The sequence below is a fragment of the Ananas comosus genome, linkage group 9 (genome assembly GCF_001540865.1).
Source record: "Ananas comosus cultivar F153 linkage group 9, ASM154086v1, whole genome shotgun sequence".
In the NCBI taxonomy this organism is placed as follows: Eukaryota; Viridiplantae; Streptophyta; class Magnoliopsida; order Poales; family Bromeliaceae; genus Ananas; species Ananas comosus.
In genome coordinates this window covers 3,905,502-3,927,627 of record NC_033629.1, presented here as the reverse complement: position 1 = coordinate 3,927,627, position 22,126 = coordinate 3,905,502, and the positions used below count along the sequence as shown (strand labels likewise).

Sequence of the window (22,126 nt, the reverse complement as noted above, 5' to 3'; positions counted from 1 at the left end):
GAGGAGGAGGAGGAGGAGGAGGAGAATGGGGGTTTGAGGGCCAAGAGGAGGGAGAGGAGACGCCTCTGGGAGGAAGGAGAAGGAGGAGGAAGAGGCGGCATCCAAAATAAGAGAGAGAGGGGGAGGGAGGAGGGGAGAGATGACTGTGAGAGCGTGGCGCGGGTCTGTTGGCTGTGAGGCGGCCGCGCTTTGCTCGGCGCACGGCTGGGTTCGCGAGGCTTCTAGGAGGTTGTTGAGTGGCTTGTGCCACTACCAGCCCACTTCTAAACCCCAAATCCTACCCCTTTTTTCATTTGCCTACATACCTGTTTTGGAACCTTGTGACATACTGACATGGTTAAAATCGCAGTATTTTGAGTAACACTAAGGTATCGTTTGGTTCGGGGATAAGCAAAAAGTGGGAATTCCAGGGATAGGTATAAATTGAGGTATAAGCGAGGATTAGATCAATTTTGTGTTTGGATGAAAATTGAGTTATTGCTGGGAATAAGAAAAATAGCGTTTGGTTAGGTAAGATGGGATAAGAATTAAAGTTGGTAGTTAAAAATAAAAAATAATGATATTATCTTTTTCTTTATATTAGAATTTAAACTTTTATATTTTATATTTATATTTTAAAAGTTAAAATATAAACTTTTAATTTAAAAATTAAAATTAAAATTTTAAATTTTAAAATCTCAAATTTATAATTTTAAAAAATTAATTTTTTAAAGTTTGAACATTAAATTTAAGATGAAATTTTAATTTAAAAAATAACATATCAAATTCTAAATATAAAAAAAATTTAAATATCAAAATTTTAAATTTTAAATTAAACAATTTAAAATTTAAATTTTTAATTTTGTAATTTTAAAATTATAAATTTTAATTTTTGAATTTATAATTTAAATTTTATAATAAATTAAAAAATTCTCTCTCTCTCTCTCTCTTCTCTCATGGGTGGAACAAGCAGGGGTGATCCTAAAAAATACTTTTTTTTTATTCAAAAAATTAAAATTTTTATTTTAAAATTTAAAATTTAAGATCAAATTTAAATTTTAAATATAAATATCAAATTTATATTAAAAATATAAAATTAATATTAAATTTAAAATTTAAAATTTAAAATTTAAAACATATAAACTTGAATTTTGAAATTACCAATTATAAATTTAAAACTAAAATTAAAATTAAATTTTAATTTTTAATTTTTTAAAAAAAATAAGGGTAGGGAACAACTTGTTCCCACCCCTATTCCACCTAAGGGTGGGAACTAGCTATTCCCACCCTTAACGGGTTATCCTAAGATAACCCGTTAAGGGGGGAAATAGCTAGTTCCCACCTTTTAAAAATAGTGTTTGGGGAACAAGGGGGGGATAACCCTTATCCCCACCCTTGTTCCCCAAGCCAAACATGGCCTAAGGGGTGTCAATGGGCCGGGTTTAGATAGAATTTTTTAAACCGAATCTGAACCCAAAAATTAAATTAAAATTCGTACCTGGACCCGAATCGCTCGGGTTTTAAAATTCATACACATATCCATACCCGACCAAAAATCCGAAAACTGAACCCGGACCCGAATCCGACGAATTTTAAAAATCTATACCGTTGAATAAAAATCTAAGAGAGAAAAATTATTAAATATTTTATATATTATATAAATAAATAAAAATAAATTTATGTATATTTATAATTTATTCGGGTTCGGGTTCGGCTTGGGTAAATACAAAATCCATACCCGCATCAATATCCGTCGGGTTTTTATTTTCTATACCCATAACCGAATCCATACCCGTTTAGCTCGGGTAAACACGCCCCGTTCGGGTTCGGGTTCTGGTTCGGGTTCGGGTTCAGGTAATATTTCGGATATCCATACCCATTGACATCCCTACTCTTATTCATTTTATTTCAGAAAAATTATTTATATTATTTTTATAGTATTATTAAAAAGGGTTAATTACATACAGGTTTCAACAAACATAATAAATTACAAATATATTCCTACAAAGTTCAACTTTTATATCTTGTCCCTACAAAAGTCCTAATATTTTTAAATATATCACTCTTATTTATTACCGTTAAAATATTATTTATTTTATAAATAAAATGATTTTTTTGTCGTCATAAATATGTCCCTCCAAAATTTCAACTATTAATTAAAGAGGATAAAAAAGACAATTCACCTCAGGTAGCAATACTAAAAACTTTTATAATAATTCGAGTGGATGTAAAATTTATACCATGTAAATAGGATATATATGTATATATAGCAGTTTTCGGTCCTTAAAAGCACTTCTCAATGCCCTCTCATAAAAGATAAAAGTGTTTGTTTTTTTTTTTCAAGGATAAACTTCAGATACCACTCTTGTGGTTTCATACTTTCTTACTTTAGTACCATGTGGTTTAAAGTGTATCAAGTTAGTGTCCTGTGGTTTTATTTCTATCTTTTCGTGAGTTTTTCCGATAATATGTCGTTAAATTATATACAAAAAACTTCAGATACCCCATCTAGGTTTATCGAATATTTATTTTAGTACCCTTTAGTTTTAATTTTGTTACTGATTTAACGAAAAAAAAATAGTGAAATCAATAATAAATAAAAATGAAACCACATGGCACTAAATTAAAACATTTTAAATCACAGAATGCTATTTGAAGTTTTCCTTTTTTTCAATGTGGATTGTGGAATACCTACCAACGAAGACGAATTTTTTTATAAATAATCTCATTCAAAACTCTTTATATAAAAACAGTCCTACATTAAATTTTATTATAAAATTAGGCCTCAAATAGGTCAGGTCAGCACAGGGGTGTAGAAACTTTCCTATGCGGTGAATGGTTTACCACATAAGTGAATGCGGTGAACCATTCACCGCATTTGTGGGCCTATGGCAAGAGTGGAAAACCTGTCTGAAAAATTAAGAATGCGGTAAATGGTTTACCGTATTATCTTGAAGACGGTGAATGGTTTACCACGTTTAAAGACGATTAACTATTCACCGCATTTAAAGGCAATGAATGATTTACCGCCTTTAAATACAGCAACCGTTTACAACTTTTAAACGCAGTGAACAGCTCACTGCATTTAATTAGAATACCCTAGCGCCCGCCCGAACCCTTCTCCTTTCTCGCTCACTCCTCCTCTAGCTCCTCTATGTCTCTCTCTAAGCCACCCGACAAGACCGACACCGTCGTCGCTGAAGCCATCGCCGACGCCGAAGCCTCTACTGCCGCTGCCACTGCCAAGGCAGCTGCCGTGCCCTCTCTCCTCGGCATTGCATCCACATTGTCCTCATTAGGTTAGAGGTGAGAATTTTTAAAAAAATTGTTTTGGTTTCTGAAGTAGAGTTGATTATTTGTAGATTATTATATTTTCTCAGTATAACTTGTTGTATTTTGCCTATATTTGATAGAATGCACAATTTAGGTCACATTTTAAACCCTATTTGCATTATTGTATATTGGAATTTGAAAATTGAGTGTAGTAAATACATGTATACTGAAAATTGATAAACTTATACTGAAAATTGATAATTTTTTTAAAAAAATTATACCATAATTTTATTACAATATTATAATTTATTATTTTTCGGTGTAGTAAATGCATGTTATTTGCAAATTGATATTATAAATTGGTCAAATATTGCTATGATTATGTTAGTTTACAAATATTATATTCTGTAAAAGTTAGAATGGCATGTAGTAATGTGGCTATTATTGTTGATTGGAATGAAGAACTATTTGCGCAAAATATCAATTCACAGTACGTTGGCAGTCGTAAGAAATTAAGCGATATCCCAGTGGATATACATTTACAGAATTCGAGAGAAAAATATATAAATTTACCGATACCCCAGGAGATGAATATCATCTAATTATCAAAGTCTGATATTCGACCGGGATGAATCAATTCGATGTGGTTGAAGTTACAAACAATGACTCATTGTGTGGTGCGATGGCATTGTCGAGGAACCCTCCATGTTTGATAATTTTCATTAAAAAAAAAGATGGTTTTATCTCAGGGGTATTATTCTAAAATGTTAAATAGTGACCTTAATGTGGATGTATTATCCCCTGGCCCCAAAAGAGAACTTTTTCATGCTGATATTGGAGGAGGAGCAAATGCACCTAGGTTAATATTACAAAATATGGCTTTTGTATAATTATTTTAATATAACAAATATTTAGATTGTCTTCTCCCATCAATTGTAGAGAGTACGAATTTTCGAATGTAATTGTTGGTGGTCCTCCTCCCTTCCCATGTACCATTCATCATGCCACGACAGCTAGTTCCCATGGCCAACTGGGTAGAGAGTAAGGCGTCTCATGTGAAAAAGGGTTAGAATATGCTACAATTAATTTAATCATTCATCGTTTTATTTCATTAGAAAGTGATTAATTACAAAATAATTACAGATTTAATACCTCTCATGATGTGCCTGACTTTGGATCTATCCACTGGGAGCCAAGAATGACGGTATAGGAAATCAGACGGATGTGCAACAAAAAGTAGCTGAAGACGGTTACGCTACTGATCAGGGGGGTGTTGAGCATGAACCTTCGAATTTGTCCTTAAATGAGAATATCGTAGCCGAAGGTCACTACTGTGATGTGGATCATGATGGCGGACTGGGGGTCCTCACAGATATCATATATACCGAGGTTAATGATCCAATTGTCAATAATAAATATGTTAATGATCCAGATGAAGGTGCAGAGTTTATAGATCATCCAGAGTAGTTTGTAGAGGATGACGATTGGATGGACCAGTATGTGGTCAATAACAGTGAAATTGATCGTCCGCAGATTGAACAGTGATCTCTTAGCATTGATGACTTATGGGTTGGTCAGGTATGTCGTGATAAATCAAGTTTATTTCACACTCTTGGGGTATAGCATATTGCTCACAACGTGCAAATGAAAGTAATAAAGTCGATAACAAAAGCTTATACAGTTAAAGGCATGGTAGATTCATGTCCTTGAAGATTATATGCATCGGTGCCAAAGGATGTGAATTATTTTAGAGTTAAAACATATGTCGGACAACATACATGTTTTTCCGGTGCTTAACACTGCACATCGAAATTGTACTTCGTTTCTTATATGTCGACATATTCTCCCATCATTGCGGGTAAAGCATAATTTGACACTAGCGAAAATTAAAGAAAATGTGCATAATGAATTGCATGTAAACAAACCTTATTCAAAGGCGTGGCATGCTAGAAATAAAGCACTGCATGCTAGAAGTAAAGCACTACAGATCATTTATGGTGGTTGGGAGTAATCATTCACTGATCTTGGTCGCTTCCTATCTATACTACAGCGCGTGAATCCTGGGACTCAATGGCATCTTGATCCTAAAATCCTGCCAAATGGTGTTAGGCAGTTTGGACGAGTATTTTGGGCATTCAGGCTGTCAATTAATGGGTTTTCTTATTGTCGACCATTGTTGAGTATTGATGAAACTCATATATATGGAAAGTATCAAGAGCATGCGTTGATTGCGACAGGTGTAGATGCCAATAATGGATTATATCCGTTGGCTTTTGCTATTTGTGAGGGAGAAAATGCGGCTAGTTGGCGTTGATTTTTACAACATTTAAAAGTTTTAGTAAGACATGATCGATCTATTTGTTTTCTTTTAGATCGTTTTCCTAGGTTAAAGGAGATTATTACAGAGGAGTTTTCGAGAAGCGAGGGACATACTCACCGTTGGTGTCTCCGCCATATGAAGGCTAACATGAAAAAAAAACTGGTTTCAAAAATAAAGATGTGCTCAATAAATTTTATACTGGCATAGAATGTGCTGCAACTGTAAGGGAATATTATGAGCATAAGGATCAGTTGAAAAAAATGGATCCGACGGCATGGCTTTGGATGCATGAGCTCCAAAGGAAAAAGGAATTTTGGGCGAGAGCATTTGATGGAGGCCAGCGTTTCGGGACAATGACAACAAATCGGTCAACGAGTTTAAATGGAGTGCTTAAAGGTGTACATAGTTTACCTATCATGGTATTTGTGGCCGCTACATTTTATAAGGTGAATAATTATTTTGTTAAGCGTCGTGATAAAGGTGAGAAATACTCTACAGTGTTGGCACCAAAACAAGAGGCGCTAACTGAGAGTTGTATGATAATCGCAAGAGGACACCGTATGCATCACTTCGGAGTAAACGAGTTTCAAATTACTACCGAAAATGAACAATTTGAGGTGGTTCTTGATGGAAGAAGCTCGACTTGTTCATGCCGTGAGTTTGTGCTCACTAGGTTGCCATGCTCACATCTTCTAGCTGTATGTAGTAATGGTCAAATGGACATTGACTACTATAGTCTATGTTCTGAATGGTATACATGTGAGTATTACCGTGGTGCTTACTTCCCGCAATTTCACCCTGTCCCAGACAAAAGAAGCTGGCTACGCCCTCAAGGGTCACCGGTGGCACCCCCACCTATCAGGAGAAAGAAAGGCCATCCGAGATCAACTCGTATTCGAAACACCATAGACGAGAGGGAAGGAATGTGAAAAACAATGTGCACTATCTATAATCAACAGGGACAGTACAAGACTACATGTCTAAGTAATCAAGATAGAATAGATGAAGGCCGTAGACGTAGAGCTTTAGGTTGATGACTTATATTTGACTATCTACAATATTTCTATTTCTAGATTTATCTTTTAACGTTCAAATTAATGGTCACTAATTTGTATACATTATTTTGCAGATGGATGATCACGAGGATCCCAGGCCAGTTGATCCATCAGTTCTATCAGACCAGGCTAGGCATCGTTCAAGCTTCGTGCGAGCAGAGATTCGTTAAGTTATGCATGTACAAAAAAAGTTTGTAATTTAAATACTTAATTATACACTAATTTATAAGGTGAATAAACTTTATAGGGTTACGCGCCAGTTCCGTTTACGGAGCATGGCCGTAAATTGAACATATGGACAGTCGAGCATCCGGGAGTGACAGACTACTTACGTCATGCTGGATTTTTCTACGTCTCGCGGCTCAGACGAATACAGCTTGATCAGGCTCTATCAGGGGTGTTGACGGAGAAATTGTAGTGTACTGGGTGTCGGTGTGCTCCCCCGGACTTTGGCCAAATTGGGCAAAGTGCGGATGAGATGTGGTTTGAGGCCATTTGAGGGATTTTAGATGAACTCCGGATCAATTGGAAATGATTTGGATGTTTGTTGAGAGAATTGGGAGTGAAACCATAAGTTTTGAAACAAAATTTGGTGGGATTTGGGGTGGTAATAAGTGGTGGCATGGAGGGGTATATGTGTAAATGTGTTTACTTAGTGCTTAAGTCAAGAACACTCTTCCCTTGATTCTCTTTTACACCACATGAGAAACTTTTCTTTCTCTCTCTAAAACCCATTTTTCCTAATCTCTTTCTCTCTCTCTCTCTCTCTCTCTCTCTCTCTCTCTCGATATCTCTAGGGAGTGGAGATTGGGTGGAGAGAAGCTTGCTTGGAGATGAAGTAACCTTCTTGTATAAGCAAGGCTTGGAGAAAGCTTTCGGTAAAAATAAATTTTGTAAGGGTTTTGATGTTAGAGTTGGTTTTGAGCTTCTTTTGTGGCTTATTTCGAAGCCCTAGGAGATCCTAGACATGGATATTCTTGTAACACCAAGAAATATTGGTGTTCTTGGAGACATGTGAAACTTAGGGCTAGATTTGGGGATGTTGATTGAAATGAGGTTTATTGCGAAATTGATCTAATATTTCCCTAATTGAAGGGCAAATCAATGCGATGAACGGCTCAGATTGGGGTTCCATCAAGCCTACAATAGTTAATTGTGGAAAATTGCTGTTTTTGCTTCGTTAGCCGCAGTCGACCTATATCAGCAAGAATAAATCGCGCAACTTGGTTTTCCCACTTCGCAACGTCGACCTGAGTTGGGGGGTGCTATCCGAAGTAGCCGAATTTTATTCTATGTTTAAATTCCACTCATTGGTCATGGAGCATCATGCATTGAAACTATGTTTGAGAATCATATGAGCTCTTGGAATTAGTAATTACATACTCTAGAATGAGAAATGGAATCTATGTTGCATGACACTAAGATGTATGTATGTTGCATGACACCAATATGTATATTTATTGCATGATGCCAAGATAGATATATATATGTTGCATAAGATAATAATGGACATATGCATATTGTCATGTTATGAGAATTCTAGACCTAATGAGAACCAGATGTGGATATAGATGTAAGTTGTGGAACTCTAAAGTTTGAACATTATAGCATGAGATATGTAAGCCTTAGACACTAATGAGAATTGGCATCATTGCATGTGTAGTTGACGTTGAGTATCGAGCTAATGTTTGAGCATTGTATGCTATGTGAATGTTTGGGATGTGGAGAGGTCCTGGATGTTGCCCACCGGTAGGTAGAAGGTCCTCGGGTTTAGGGGGCGTGATCATACTCACACAATCTGTTGTTGGCTTGTGGAGGTTGCGACTCCCAAGCCATGAGCTCCGGAGTGTCACATTGAGACGGGCGAGGGTCACGACGGTGCCTCCCTGGCAGACGATCACGGTGGTGGCTCGGGAGTGAAAGACCTCTTCCCCACGTGATGTACTGTGGTGAGTTGTGGTTCAACCTACAGGCGAACCGGTGCAATTAGGTCAAGGCATGGTCATGGACTAAGTGATGGGCATTTCACATAAATTGCATATATTAGAACCTCGATATGTTGATATTCGTAAAGGCATAGAGGATACCATTTGTAGCATGATATACATTGAGCAAGTTAGACTTATTGTTGTTACTTATTGTCTTCCTTATCATATTGACTCGTTCTTGTCTTTATGCTTTCTAAGACCTAGTGGGAAAATCGGTGTGGTCAGCGGCCGAATCCACTGAGAACTTTGTTTAGTTCTCACACCCTGTTTTGCAGAGCTTCCACCGAGTACTTTGGCAAGGGCGTTGCGCCCTAGGTAGAGGACTCCCCGTGTGCTAGTGGTACTTTGTCTATAGACATGTACATTTCATTTTGAGAAGAAAACTTGTAAAGATGTCATTTTGGAAAGTGTGAATGTAAATATGTGTAATGATGCAAAGTATGTAAGGATGTGAAGTAAATAAATGAATGTAAAGTGTGTAAATATAAAGTGTTTGAATGAAGGTAAAAGTGAATCAAGTGTAAGTGTTTAGTTGTTCTATTTAAGTTTACCTCTCTCGGTTGTGTTGATGCCCTCGCGCATATTGTGTATATGATTGAATTCCTGGGTGAAAATTCTTTGCACATGATGTTGCTTACGCCTTGGCCGGACATGGGGAACTCTATTTGTTTGGTGGTCTGTGTGCGGGTCCGATCCAACAAAATTGGCGGTGTCAGGGCGCGACAGCGATGGAGGCACAAAACACAGACATTCCATCTACGTCATGGAGAGATGACAGTTACGCTACATGATGCGGTCGTCATAGTTGGACTATGAGTCTCCGAGGAGCCTGTTACGGGATGTGCTTTATTTGATTGTTTGCATACGTGTGAGGTCCTTCTTGGGATACAACCAGATGATGTCGTCGTCAGTCAGATCCGCTTAGAGTGGTTGTTTTAGCATTTTCGGCATGTCCCTTTGGATGCTCCGCCGGGCATGGTTGCATCATCTGCACGAGCATACATTTTATTTCAAATTGTATGCAATTTATTTTCTAACCCTACCGGATGAGTTCACCTCAACTGGCTACCGCTACTTGAGGACTTTGATTTCTGCGGAGGCCTAGCTTGGGGCGCAGCTATCTTGCCCCATCTCTATTAGGCATTAGGGAATGCCTCTATGAAGGGAAATGCCGAGTGTTGTGCTTTTGGTACATTATTACAGGTAAAATCACTAATTCGCTAGTTAACGCAATATTAACTTAGTTTATTTTACTAATTTTTTATTAACTTTTTTTGGTCTTAGATCTGGGCATGGGACCATATACACATTGGACGTCCCGATCGAGTTGGAGCTCCACCGGATTTCCATGATTGTCCATTAGGTTGTCGGTATGCTATGTATTTAAATATAATATAATAAAATAATAAAAATTGATATTATATTGATGTATTATAAAATAATAAAATATATTACTAATCACTTATTGCAGGTGGAATACGGGATTGCGATTTTGTGGAAATGTCAGGGCGACTAACATTAAGTTTTACCACGATAAGCTAGATCAGTAGAGAGAGTCGCAAGTACATATAGGTTTCTTGAATTAAATATATGCACATACATTCTAAAATTTTACATTCATCTTTTTTAATACACTTGTACAGGTTATATGGATGCCCTACACTGAGGATATTTTGAATAGTCTTTCTGCATTTTGTCTCGAGGGCTCTGCAGACTGGCGTTCGAGGACTTGCTTGATATGCTATCATATTGTGGAGTTACATCTACCTGATAGAGTTCTGCGCCTGTTTGGGTTGCTGCAGTATATACCGGAGCCCATAGAAGCTATACAGAGGATCACATCGCAGGGTAGATCAAGCGAGGACTAGGCAGCTTTTCATGCTCCATATATTCAGCAGTGGACAGATCGTCTAGAGCATATTGCAAAGCAGAATCCTTCCATCGATCCAGATCCGGTACAAGCTACCTCTGTGTACATGCAATGGTATTGGGAGATCACAAGGAGGTGGATTTCTCGTCCTGTACAGCGGCCTCCACTCACTTTTCTGCCGCGTGAGCATGTCGAGCGATGATTGGTAAGATAATTTTATTTCATTTATTTTAATATAAGGATATTCGTTATATATAATCATATATTTTTATACAAGTGGATGCTATGTGGATGCTGTTAGTAGTATTGGACATTTGATGGATGATCTTCCGGCGCCATCTAGAATGATGGATGCTCTAGCACATGTGAGGTGGGACCTCGAGAGTGTGTTAGAGACCCTTCCGACATTACCAGTGACATGGCATCGGATATTTCTTCTCCGGCTTTTCATAATCATGGTGATATTCCCTCCACCTCCATACCTGCATATGATTTTCCATCGACATCCGACTCGATTCATCCATCTGATGTCCCTCGACATCAGAAGTGCAGTTTGATTTGCCGTCGGCATCTATCCCTCCATTTGATATTCTGTCTACGTCGGAGATGCCTTATTTTGATATTCCATTCAGGCCTATCCCTCCCTCTGACGTTCCATCCACATCAGAGGTTCGTCACGATGATGTTGTATATCGACGTAGGCGACGACGACTGAGTCATATTGAGACGCAGGAGGGGATACTGCCATCGGCCGTTGAGCAAGGGATGGAGCCGATTGTGGAGGGCATCGCTATCGAGCATATTGATCAGATGCATGGCCTTAAGTCCGTGCATTCTGAGATGGAGTATGATAATAATATACATGTTCGAGGAGGTGGACATGGGCATGGAAGTGGACGTGTTAGGGGACGAGGGCGAGAGCATGTGAGGGGCATGGAGGGAACTTGATTTTTTTTATCATTCTTGGGATTCTCTTGTATATTTGATATTTCTGATTTCTACATTGGTTTTTAATAGTATTATCTAAATTTATTCATATTGAAGTGTGTTGATATTAGTATAACTCATTTTATATGCTTAAAGTATGGTAAAGTATGGTTGAAGTTAGTATAGATGATTTTATATATTTATTCTTGTAATTGAAATCTTGAAAATATTACTATTTTGTATGATGTGGGAATTTGCAAAATACTTACAGCTGGGTGGTGGGTTATGTTAAAAACGGTAAACCATTCACTGTATTTATATGCGGTGAATCATTCACCGTATTTATACACGGTGAGTATTACACAGGGGAGGAAAAAGCACGAAGGCGGTGAGCCATTCACCGTCTTTATAGGTTTTATAAAATTTTATGAAAGCAGTGAATCATTTACCGCCTTCACCTAAAAGCGATACTTGGTTCACCGCTTCTATCCCCCTCGGCCAACCTGCGGCTCATGTGGCAATTTTGAGCCTATTTTCATAAATACGATTTTCATAGGTTTATTTTTAGAATAAAATATTTTGATGAGATTAGTAGGCTAAAAACTCCGACGAAGACTCTTGTTTCAAAAAGTCATCCATCCTTCTTTTACCTTATATATTAATAATAATAACGCAAGGTTTATCTAGATAGATCTATGCATAATTCCAACCACCCCAACATCACAATCTCCTCAGTTTCAGTTTCTTTCCCATCTCCTCCTCTCGGCCTTCTTTCCCCCTAAACCTTGTGAGCACTTTGTCTCTCTTCCCCTCCCCCCCCTGACACTAAAAAAAAAGAAGAAAAAGAAACAAAAAAACAAAAAACAAACAACTTGAAGATGAGCGCTCCCAAATACGCTTATCCCTACCCTGCTCAAGGTATTATTCCCTTTCTCTCACTTAGTTCTAAATCAATTGATGGATTCGCCCCCTATGTATTCAAATTCTAATAATAATAATAATAATAATAATAATAATAATACATGTAATTTTTGTGTTTTTTTTTTTTTTTAAGGTTACTATCAAGGCCCACCTGTGATGGCTCCGCCGCAATACGCAGCTCCACCGCCGAGGAGGAACGCCGGGTTTCTTGAAGGATGGTATGCATGATTTTATTTTATCTTTCTTGAAATTGTTTTTTTCTGATTTTTTTTTTTTTATATATTTAAATGAAAATTACTTAGCAGAGTAACGCCTCAATCGACGACGATCAAGCATAATTTGAGCTATTTGAACTGTTTAGAGACTTTAATGTTGTAATTTTTCGGTAAAAATATGTAAAATTTATCAGAATTATCATTTATTTTGATTTATCTTTAAAAATTTTAATTTTACTGCCTAATACTTTAATCAGTTGAACTTCAGCCGGTCAGTATAATTAAAAATTTAATAAATAATTGACTTAAATTTCGTATCCAAAGAGTCATCAACTTATTTATTTAAACTAAATAAATTGAAAGATTGAGTACTGGAATCAAAATTTTGAAATGTTGAATAAGTGAATCAAAATGATCTATAATTTAGGTAAGTTCTATGCATTTTTACCTAATTTTTCAAACATTATTGGCCTGTTATTCGCGTGGTATCAAAATTAATATTTTTTAATAATTATTATTACATAAAGTTGAATTAGCTTGATTACTAGATAAATAATATTATAAAATTATGAAATTTAACTTATAAAATATTTAAATAGTGTACATAGTCGGAATCCTTTCAAAATAAACAGAAATAGTGTACATATTTCTTACCGGTATCGACCGTCAATTTAGATATCCTTTGGTCAGAAATAAAAGGGAAGTAAATGAATCTATTTACTTTGAAAATTATTCCATCCTTAATTTTATTTAATTAATTAATTAATTTTTTTTTTTTTTTTGTTGTTGGTAGCCTCGCTGCTCTCTGCTGCTGCTGCCTTCTTGATGAGTGCTGCTGCGATCCGACAGTCATATTTCTAAACTGATGGAGGCTGAAGAAGAAATTACTGAAGCCTCTGTAGTATAAGCTAATATGTGATCTTTAAATTATGTGGCTTTTCCCCCTTTTTAAGTTTTCCTTTTTTATGTATGTATGATTATGGTTCTGAATATTATTAAGTCGGATCTTTTAGTTGAAGTGATTCTCTTCTGTATAATAGCTCGGTGGTGAGTGGTGTAACCTGCCTTAATTTTGATCGACTTTGATATCCGATTGCTTGTTAATTTATATATTGTAATTTATACTATGGTTGTTTCTGTACGTATTGTTGCGTTAAGTATATTATAATGAATCGGTTATGATATATTTTCTACCGTCATTTTTTTTTTTATCTTAATCTCGTTTTGCCTAATAGCGTTAGATGATTCTCAACGTCAGATGAGTTTTTACAGCAATTTTGGTATTAGTTTTTTATTTTTATTTTTTCTTCCGGCTCCAGAAGTGGTGTGATAAAATTCTACTACTAGAGTTTTGGTGCCAGAGAAGGAGAGAAATATATGCTTTTGACAGCAAAAGTTATAAGTTAAGACTTCTTTGATAAATAAAAAGTATAAAAAACTTTATATGTGGTTTGGTGTTGCTTGGCATGGGATATAATATGAAACATGAACTCCTAGAGGAGCGAGCGAAGGAGCCGGAGGAGGAAGACGAATTTAATTAGAAGCAAGGGCGAATAAATTGGAAAATTTAGTTGGGTGGGCCCCACCCACTAATTAAATAATAGAGTGCCTTAAGATGACAGGTAGGGCCCACAGAAGATTAGATTAAGCTAATGTTGCCACGTGGACAAAAGAAAAACGGGGATTCATAAGAGTTTATAGATTCTACTAGTGAAAAAAATTCTTTTTTTCACTGAAAATTATTTAAATTTAAATATTAATATATGTTTAATTTTTAATTATAATTTTATATTTGAATTTGAATTATGAATTCAAAGTTTTAATTTTGTATCTTAAGTTTAGGTTTAAATTATAATATAAGTTTGGCATTTGAATTTAGTTTTAAATTCAAATTTTAATTTTGAACATGAATTTGAATTGTAAANTGTATCTTAAGTTTAGGTTTAAATTATAATATAAGTTTGGCATTTGAATTTAGTTTTAAATTCAAATTTTAATTTTGAACATGAATTTGAATTGTAAATTAAATAAATTGAGAGTTCATCTTTGCATTCAAATTTTGATACGAATTTAAGTAGTAAATTTAAGTTTTTGATTTTTAATTTGAACATAATTCCTTCCGATTTTTCTTATGAACCAAACAAATTGAAGCGTTTATCAGTCCATTTCTTCTTCTGATTCATTACCGTTTCTATTCCAATTGCAATTCCTATTTTGAATCAAACGTGTCCTAAGATTTTGAACACTTTTTGAAAGAAACACTTTAAACTATGGAACAAATGAAACTTCAAATAAGTTTTATTTTAAAATTAAAATTTTAAAATTTTAATTTTAAATATCAAAATTTAAATTTATGACCAAATTTAAATTTGAAAGATATAAAATATCAAATTAAAATTTTAAAACTAAAAATATCAAATTAAAAATCTTTAATTTAAAAATATCAAATTTAAAATTTAAACTTTAAAATTTAATTTTAAATTATAAATTTAAATTTTAAAATTATAAATTTTAAAAATTTAAATTTAAATTTAAATTTAAAATAAAAATTTCTCTCTCTCTCTACCGGGGGGAGGGGTGGGAATAGGGATGTCAATGGGTATGGATACCCAAAATTTTATCCGAACACGATCCCGAATGAAACGGATATATCCGATGGATATGGATATGGATATAAAAAATAAAAACCCGACGGATATGAATTCGAATACGGATTTTGATTGTACCCGATCCGAACCCGAACCCGACCCGAACCCGAATTTATTTTGTATTATATAATATATATATATAAAAATTTGATGTTATATTTGAATTTGTATTTTAAAAATTTAAATTTAATATAATATATTTTGAAATATTGAAAAAAGAAATAATTGTTTCGGATTCAAATTTTCAGGTTCGGGTTCGGATTCGGGTTTCAGATTTCGGATTTTTGGTCGGGTTCGGATTTGGATATGGATTTTTAAGATCCGTCGGGTTCGGGTTCAGGTTCGGGTCTCGGGTTTGGAGTCGGGTTCAAGTTCGGATTTTTAAAAATCCGCCCCGAATCCAACCCGTTGACATCTCTAGGTGGGAACAAGTTGTTCCCACCCATACTGTAGAAACAACATGGTCCCAGAGGGGGATAACCCCCTTATCCCCTCTTGTACCCAATCAAAACACACACTTAAAGAGATACATAGATACAAATCCACGGCTCCATTAATATTATATTCTGTAGAAAAAGTTCAATTGAAAGAACACTCTCAACATTCCATCAGCCTTATTGTATGTAGATAGATGATGCGCTCAACAAAGTCAAAAAAGACGGAATTAATGATCGTGAGAACGTCGTTTCCACTAATAAATAAATTAAAGAAATTATAGGTGCTTGGAAGAATTTATTCCCCACAACTGCTCTAATATTTGTTTTTTTTTTTTTTCATTTTTTTTAAGCTTCACTTGTGAAAATTTTTGACTTAGTATTTCTACAATCCTGTGCTTAGAAAATACACAGAAAATACGATATTATTGTTAATCAGCATCATGATGCGTCTCAGCTCCTAACGTATATATCTGTGCTGAAATTTTTCACGCACGGAATTATACTAAATAGCCTTTATATATATAAGATTTATTATAGAGTACTACTCATGTAGTGTCATTAGAAGTATTATTATATTAAAATCCTCTAAATAATTTTTGAAAAAACTTCAAATAGCACCCCTGTGGTTTCGCACTTTTTCACTTTAGTACCCTATAGTTTAAAGCATATCAATTTAGTACCCTGTGATTTCGCACTTTCTCATTTTAGTATCGTGTGGTTCAAAGTGCATCAATTTAGTACTATGTGATTTTATTTTTTTTCTCTTCGTCGGCTCCTCTGTTAATATTTTGTTAAATTATATACAAAAAACTTCAGACACCCTACCTAAGTTTATCGAATATTTACTTTAATACCCTTTAGTTTTAATTTTGTCACTGATTTTTTTTCCTCCGTTAATATTTCGTTAAATTATATATAAAAGCTTCAGATACCCTACCTAGGAAATATTCATTTTAGTATCCTTTAGTTTTAACTTTGTTACTGATTTAACAAAAAAAATTAGTGAAATGGATAATAAAAAAAGAAAAATGAAACTACATGGTACTAACTTAATACACTTTAAACTACGGGGTACCAAAGTGAGAAAGTGCAAAACCACAGGGCTAACTTGATATACTTTAAACCATAAAGTACTAAAGTGGAAAAATGTGAAACCACAGTGGGGTATTTGAAGTTTACCCATAATTTTTCTTTATAGAAAATGCATTAGCTTTAGAGTTGAGCTACGGTGGTTATTAATGGGGCCAAACTCTTCTTGCTATGGATAATTTTTTGATGATAGATCGCCCAATTAAGTGATCTAGATCATTAAACATGATCCACAGTTTATGAATTTTATAAAAATCAAAATGTATGATTATTTAATGTGTCCAAAAAATTTAAAAATATATCCAAAATTTTCTCCTTTAATACTATAAAATTACAGTAACAATCAACACTGAAAAAAGCACATAATTGCGAAAACTAAAGTGAAACACTTATAAGTTTAGAGTATGTAATTTTTTTTTTTTTTTGAGAGAAAAGTTTAGAGCATGTGATGTTGAACTTGAAAGTCCAAAGACTAATGTAATACTAGGCGGTTAGGGAGACTAATGATTTTCAATTTATTCGTTATTTCTGTATGATCCATAATTCAATACTGCTAAATATAAAAAATTAGAAGTTGAGAAAATCTCAATAAAAAAATAAAAAAGTTGAGTGTTTGTTTCAGAATGGCTGATAGTTGAGGGGTCTCTGTACATTTTTATAAAAAATAATAATTGAGCAGTCTCAATCAAAAAAAGAAAAGAAAAGTTGAGGTGGCTTTTTCAGAATGGCTGATAGTTGAGGGGTCTCTTTTATCCATGCATCAAATACCCTACACTGTCAAATACCAGAGTCCTCAACCACCAATCAAGGTGTAGCAAAGAGAATTATGCACCAAACTTAAAACCATGTGGGCAAATCATTGGATTTGCTTTAGCCACATGAATACTTAAAGTGCCACATAAACAAATTTAATTATTAGATTGTAAAATTTTACATGATTTTCATTAAATCTTTATCATGTCTCCATTGTTTATCTCTTTATTATTTTGTTGCTTTCAATCAAATCCAATTTCATATTTAATCTTTTGCTTTGGTTATTATCCTTTTCTTCATGTTCTCTGTAAAAGGTTTGGAAGAAGAAAATGCTCTGCCTAACCATACTTTTTCTTTTTTCTTTTTAATTAATTAAGTGTGCATCTCATACCTCATTATCTATGAGTGTTTAATTTTTTTAAAAAATATTCTAACTATTAAAAAATTGATAACCGAATCACTGAATCTAAGTAAAAAATTTGCATCTATATATATTGTAGGTGTATAGATAACATTGCTCTCTTGGTGATGAAATCATATTTTGAAATTTCTTGATATTATTATTTTCTACTTCTATCTTCTAGAGGATGCTAGAAATTCCTTTTCTTGTGGGCATAAGTTTCGTGCATTTGGAGCTCCTACATATCATTAATTTGACTTTTATACCAAGCCTAGAAATTCAGCATCTTGATTGGATTAATTTGGAAGTTAATTTCTTTTACAATTAATGCAAACATGTAAACATCAGAAAAAAAAATAAAAGGGAAAAGGAGGGAGATAGAACTTTTATGCATTAAGATAAGAAGGTCAAATATCAATTTGTTTGTAAATTATCCTTCAATTAAATTTGATTATCCATGCCAACCTCGCGAAAAATTTTACTCATGTCTATGTTACGAATCAGTTTTTTGTTCTCTCGTAAGTTAAATTCTAGGATTAGATTGATAACTATCTTCAGTAAAGTGTTTAACAATATAGAAAAAGCTGGTGCTTTTGCTTCTGCGAAAATAATATATAGCTCTTGTTTGCTGAGATTGATTAGCACCAAAATCCTGGCATTTGCACTGAAATCTTCTTCTTATTATTAGAAGAAACGGCTATATTCGACATACCGCCTTTAGATTATTGTAAATTCTACTTTCTTGTGGCCGGAGGAGCGCATAGAAAATAAGGCTTCCGGGTGGAAAGCATTTATAATAGGATGATTGTTGTATTGTGTATAGTGTCATCCAGCGCCTAAGGAGTGTTTAGAGGCACGCATCATTTCTAAGAATGATTAACTGTATGGAAATGTAATGCATCGATTGTCTGTGGATTTGGTAAATGTAGGTTGTGAGTTGTAATCTTGTTGATATTTTTGATCGGTATGCCGTACAAATACAAAAGAGACTTTGTCCATATAGATAGAGAAAATTGTATTTGTGGCGGGTCTGTACCTCACGCGGGCCAGGCTGTTTCAATAAAAAAATCTGCAACTCTAATTTATAAAACAATACTGTTTTATACCAAGACTATTATTAACTAGGCCCCCGGAGCGTGACAGATATACATATTCGAGGATGGGGTCGAGGACGCCGATGTGGACATGGACGTGTCAGGAGACGAGGGTGAGAGCATGGGAGGGGTATGGGAGGAACTTGATTTTTTTATTTATTTTTATTTTTATTTTTATTTTTTTATCATTCTTGGAATTCTCATGTATATTTGATATTTTTGATCTTTTCTACATTCATTTTTTATAGTATTATCTAAATTTATTCATATTGAAGTGTGTTGATATTGGTACAGCTCATTTTACATGCTTAAAGTGTGGTTGAAATTGGTATAGATGATTTTATGTATTTATTTCTATAATTAAAATGCTTGAAAATATTGCTATTTTGTATAATGTGAAAATTTGTAAACTACTTGCTGCCTGGGGGTGGGTTATGTTAAATGCAGTGAATGATTCACCGCATATAAAAGCGGTGGATGGTTCACCGCTTTTATAGACGGTGAATGATTCACCGCCTTTATATGCAGTGAACCATGGTTCACTGTGTTTATAACTATTATATGCACAAGGGAGAGCGAATTACATGAAAGCGGTGAACCATTCACCGCCTTCCTAGATTTTATAAAATTGTATGAAAGCGGTGAACTATTTACCGCCTTTACTTGAAAGTGGTACTTGGTTCACCACTTCTATCTTACTCCACCAACTCACTGCTCACGTAGCAACTTCGAGCCTATTTTTGTAAATACGATTTTTATAGGTCTATTTTTAAAATAAAATATTTGGATGAGATTAGTTGGCTAAAAACTCTCATTTTTTGTGACATATTGCATTTTTGTCCATTTCTATAATCTTATTCTGATAAATAATAATAATGATGATGATTCCAACAAATATGGCATACAAGCAATATTCAAAATTAGGTTGGGATGATTCAACAAAAACTTAAAATGCGGAGGAGAATTTAAACAAATATTATAATTAATAGAAAAACCTAATATGACCTATTGTTATATAGGAGTCATGCAAACTTAAAATATAATCTAAATAAGACGTGAGAGAGGAAAGAGCACCTAAATTAGATGACTTGCTAATGTAGACAACATGCTAATGCACAGCATTCTAATGATGTGCCAATACATTAGAATGTCGACGATTTGCCTACGCGTAGAGTGTTGATGTTGCGCCAACAATGATGTGCATCAATGATGCACCTTTAGAGACGCGTGGATAATAAGCAACGTTTCAATGAGGAGAATGACGACGATGTGCCGGCAAGGATGACGACTTACATATAGACTCTTTAATAATAAATGATAATACGCTAGATTGGATATTACAATGAGCTGATAGGCAGCAAAAATATTATATGTGGGATATTATCAACCGACGAATGATATCCAATGATAAAAAATTAGGCAAAAAATTAAACTCTATATTTGAGAAATGGTAAATTGTATTGTTACCCCCTGAATTTTTGGCGAAGTTTTGTTTTACCCTTCAAACTCCTAAAATAGACATCTAACATTCTAAACTCTAATATTTCATTCATTTTGTTCTTTCCGTCAGTTTTCCATCATGCTCCGTTAACCGAAAACTGACGGAAGAGATAAAATGAATGAAATATTAGAGTTAAGGGTGTTAGATGTCTATTTTAGAAATTTGGGGGTTAAGTAAAACTCGCCAAAATTTCAGAAGGTAGCAGTACAATTTATCCTAAAGGGGCATTTTTGACTATAAATTATTTTATTATAATATGTTACTTATGGATTGACTACTAACCCTCAAGTTAGCTATCATGCTTGATTTTGAATTTATATATATTTTTATTCTAAAATAAATCATACTATTATTTATCCTACAGTTTATTGTAATAAAATAAAAGCGAAAGAAATGAATTATAAATGTGGCTTAAAGATAAGAAAAGAGCGATAGTAACTTGCTACGATTCTCGAACACTCTACTATCCTGGTGCACTCGCTAATATGGTTGATTTACAATAGGTATCCTCACTCGGATATAGAGATTTTAATTCTCATTTAATTTTCTGTAGTACTCGTTTGTTCCTTTTATCTTTAGAAGTATTGTTATAAAAAATACACTTATTTTTTATAAAACTATGCAATGTAATTTTATTGTAGTCTAAAATAAAAATTTTGTACTTCATTTCAGCCAATTAAAAATTTTTAATATAAAAATATTAAAAAATATTTTATAATAAATTAAAATTTTTAAAAATAAATTAGTGATATTAGATTAAGATATACTGAATATCATCTCATTCTTCAAATATGAGTAGCAGTCCAATCCATTTGCTTTTTTTTTTAATTATGTTTTAATATTTTTTTTCCTTAGAGCTCTCACTTTGACATAAAGGGGGTAAATTGCACTATCACCTTCTGAACTTTTGGCGAGTTTCACTTAACCCCTCAAACTTCTAAAATAGACATCTAATACCCTAAACTCTAATATTTTATTCGTTTTACCTCTTCCGTCAATTTCCGGTTAACGGAGTTTGATGAAAAACTGGCGGAATGGGTGAAATGAATGAAATATTAGAGTTTAAGGTGTTAGATGTCCATTTTAAGAGTTCAAGAAGTAAAGTAAAACTTCGTCAAAAGTTCAGGGGGTAACAATGTAATTTGCCCTTTGAGAAATCCATGAGAGAATGAATATTACGATAAAGCTAATATTTAAAAATAAATGATCATCTAATAGATTGGGCATTCATGAGATACCATAACTAAAACAATTAAGCTCTATATTTAAAAAACGTACGAGGGGATGGGGTATTACGATATCCAACATTATGAGATATTATAAGCGAGGGTATTATTATTATAAAAAATAACAAATACTTACATTTTCAACCGTTAAATGAGATTTAATAAAAATATTAAGATATTTGAAAATAAATAATCATCTGATGAATCAGATGAAAAGAATGGTATAAAATGAATGGACATGAAAATATCACTAAAAAAAATAATGGTACTTTCAAAAAGACGAAAAAAAGCTAAACTCAGGCATATGCGAGGGTATTATTATGGGATATTATATACGAAGGTATTATTGTCAAAAAAAAAAAAGACACATATTTACATTTTCAACCATTGGATAAGATCCAATGGCAAAAAATAAAAATATTGGAACATA

General features: G+C 34.0%; 1 long non-coding RNA gene across 1 annotated transcript; it reads left to right on the top strand.

Annotated features, from left to right (window-relative positions):
- LOC109714956 lies at positions 12,089-13,732 on the top strand. Its single transcript, XR_002217468.1, has 3 exons — positions 12,089-12,330; positions 12,467-12,551; positions 13,342-13,732. It is a non-coding gene; the product is annotated as an uncharacterized LOC109714956 (long non-coding RNA).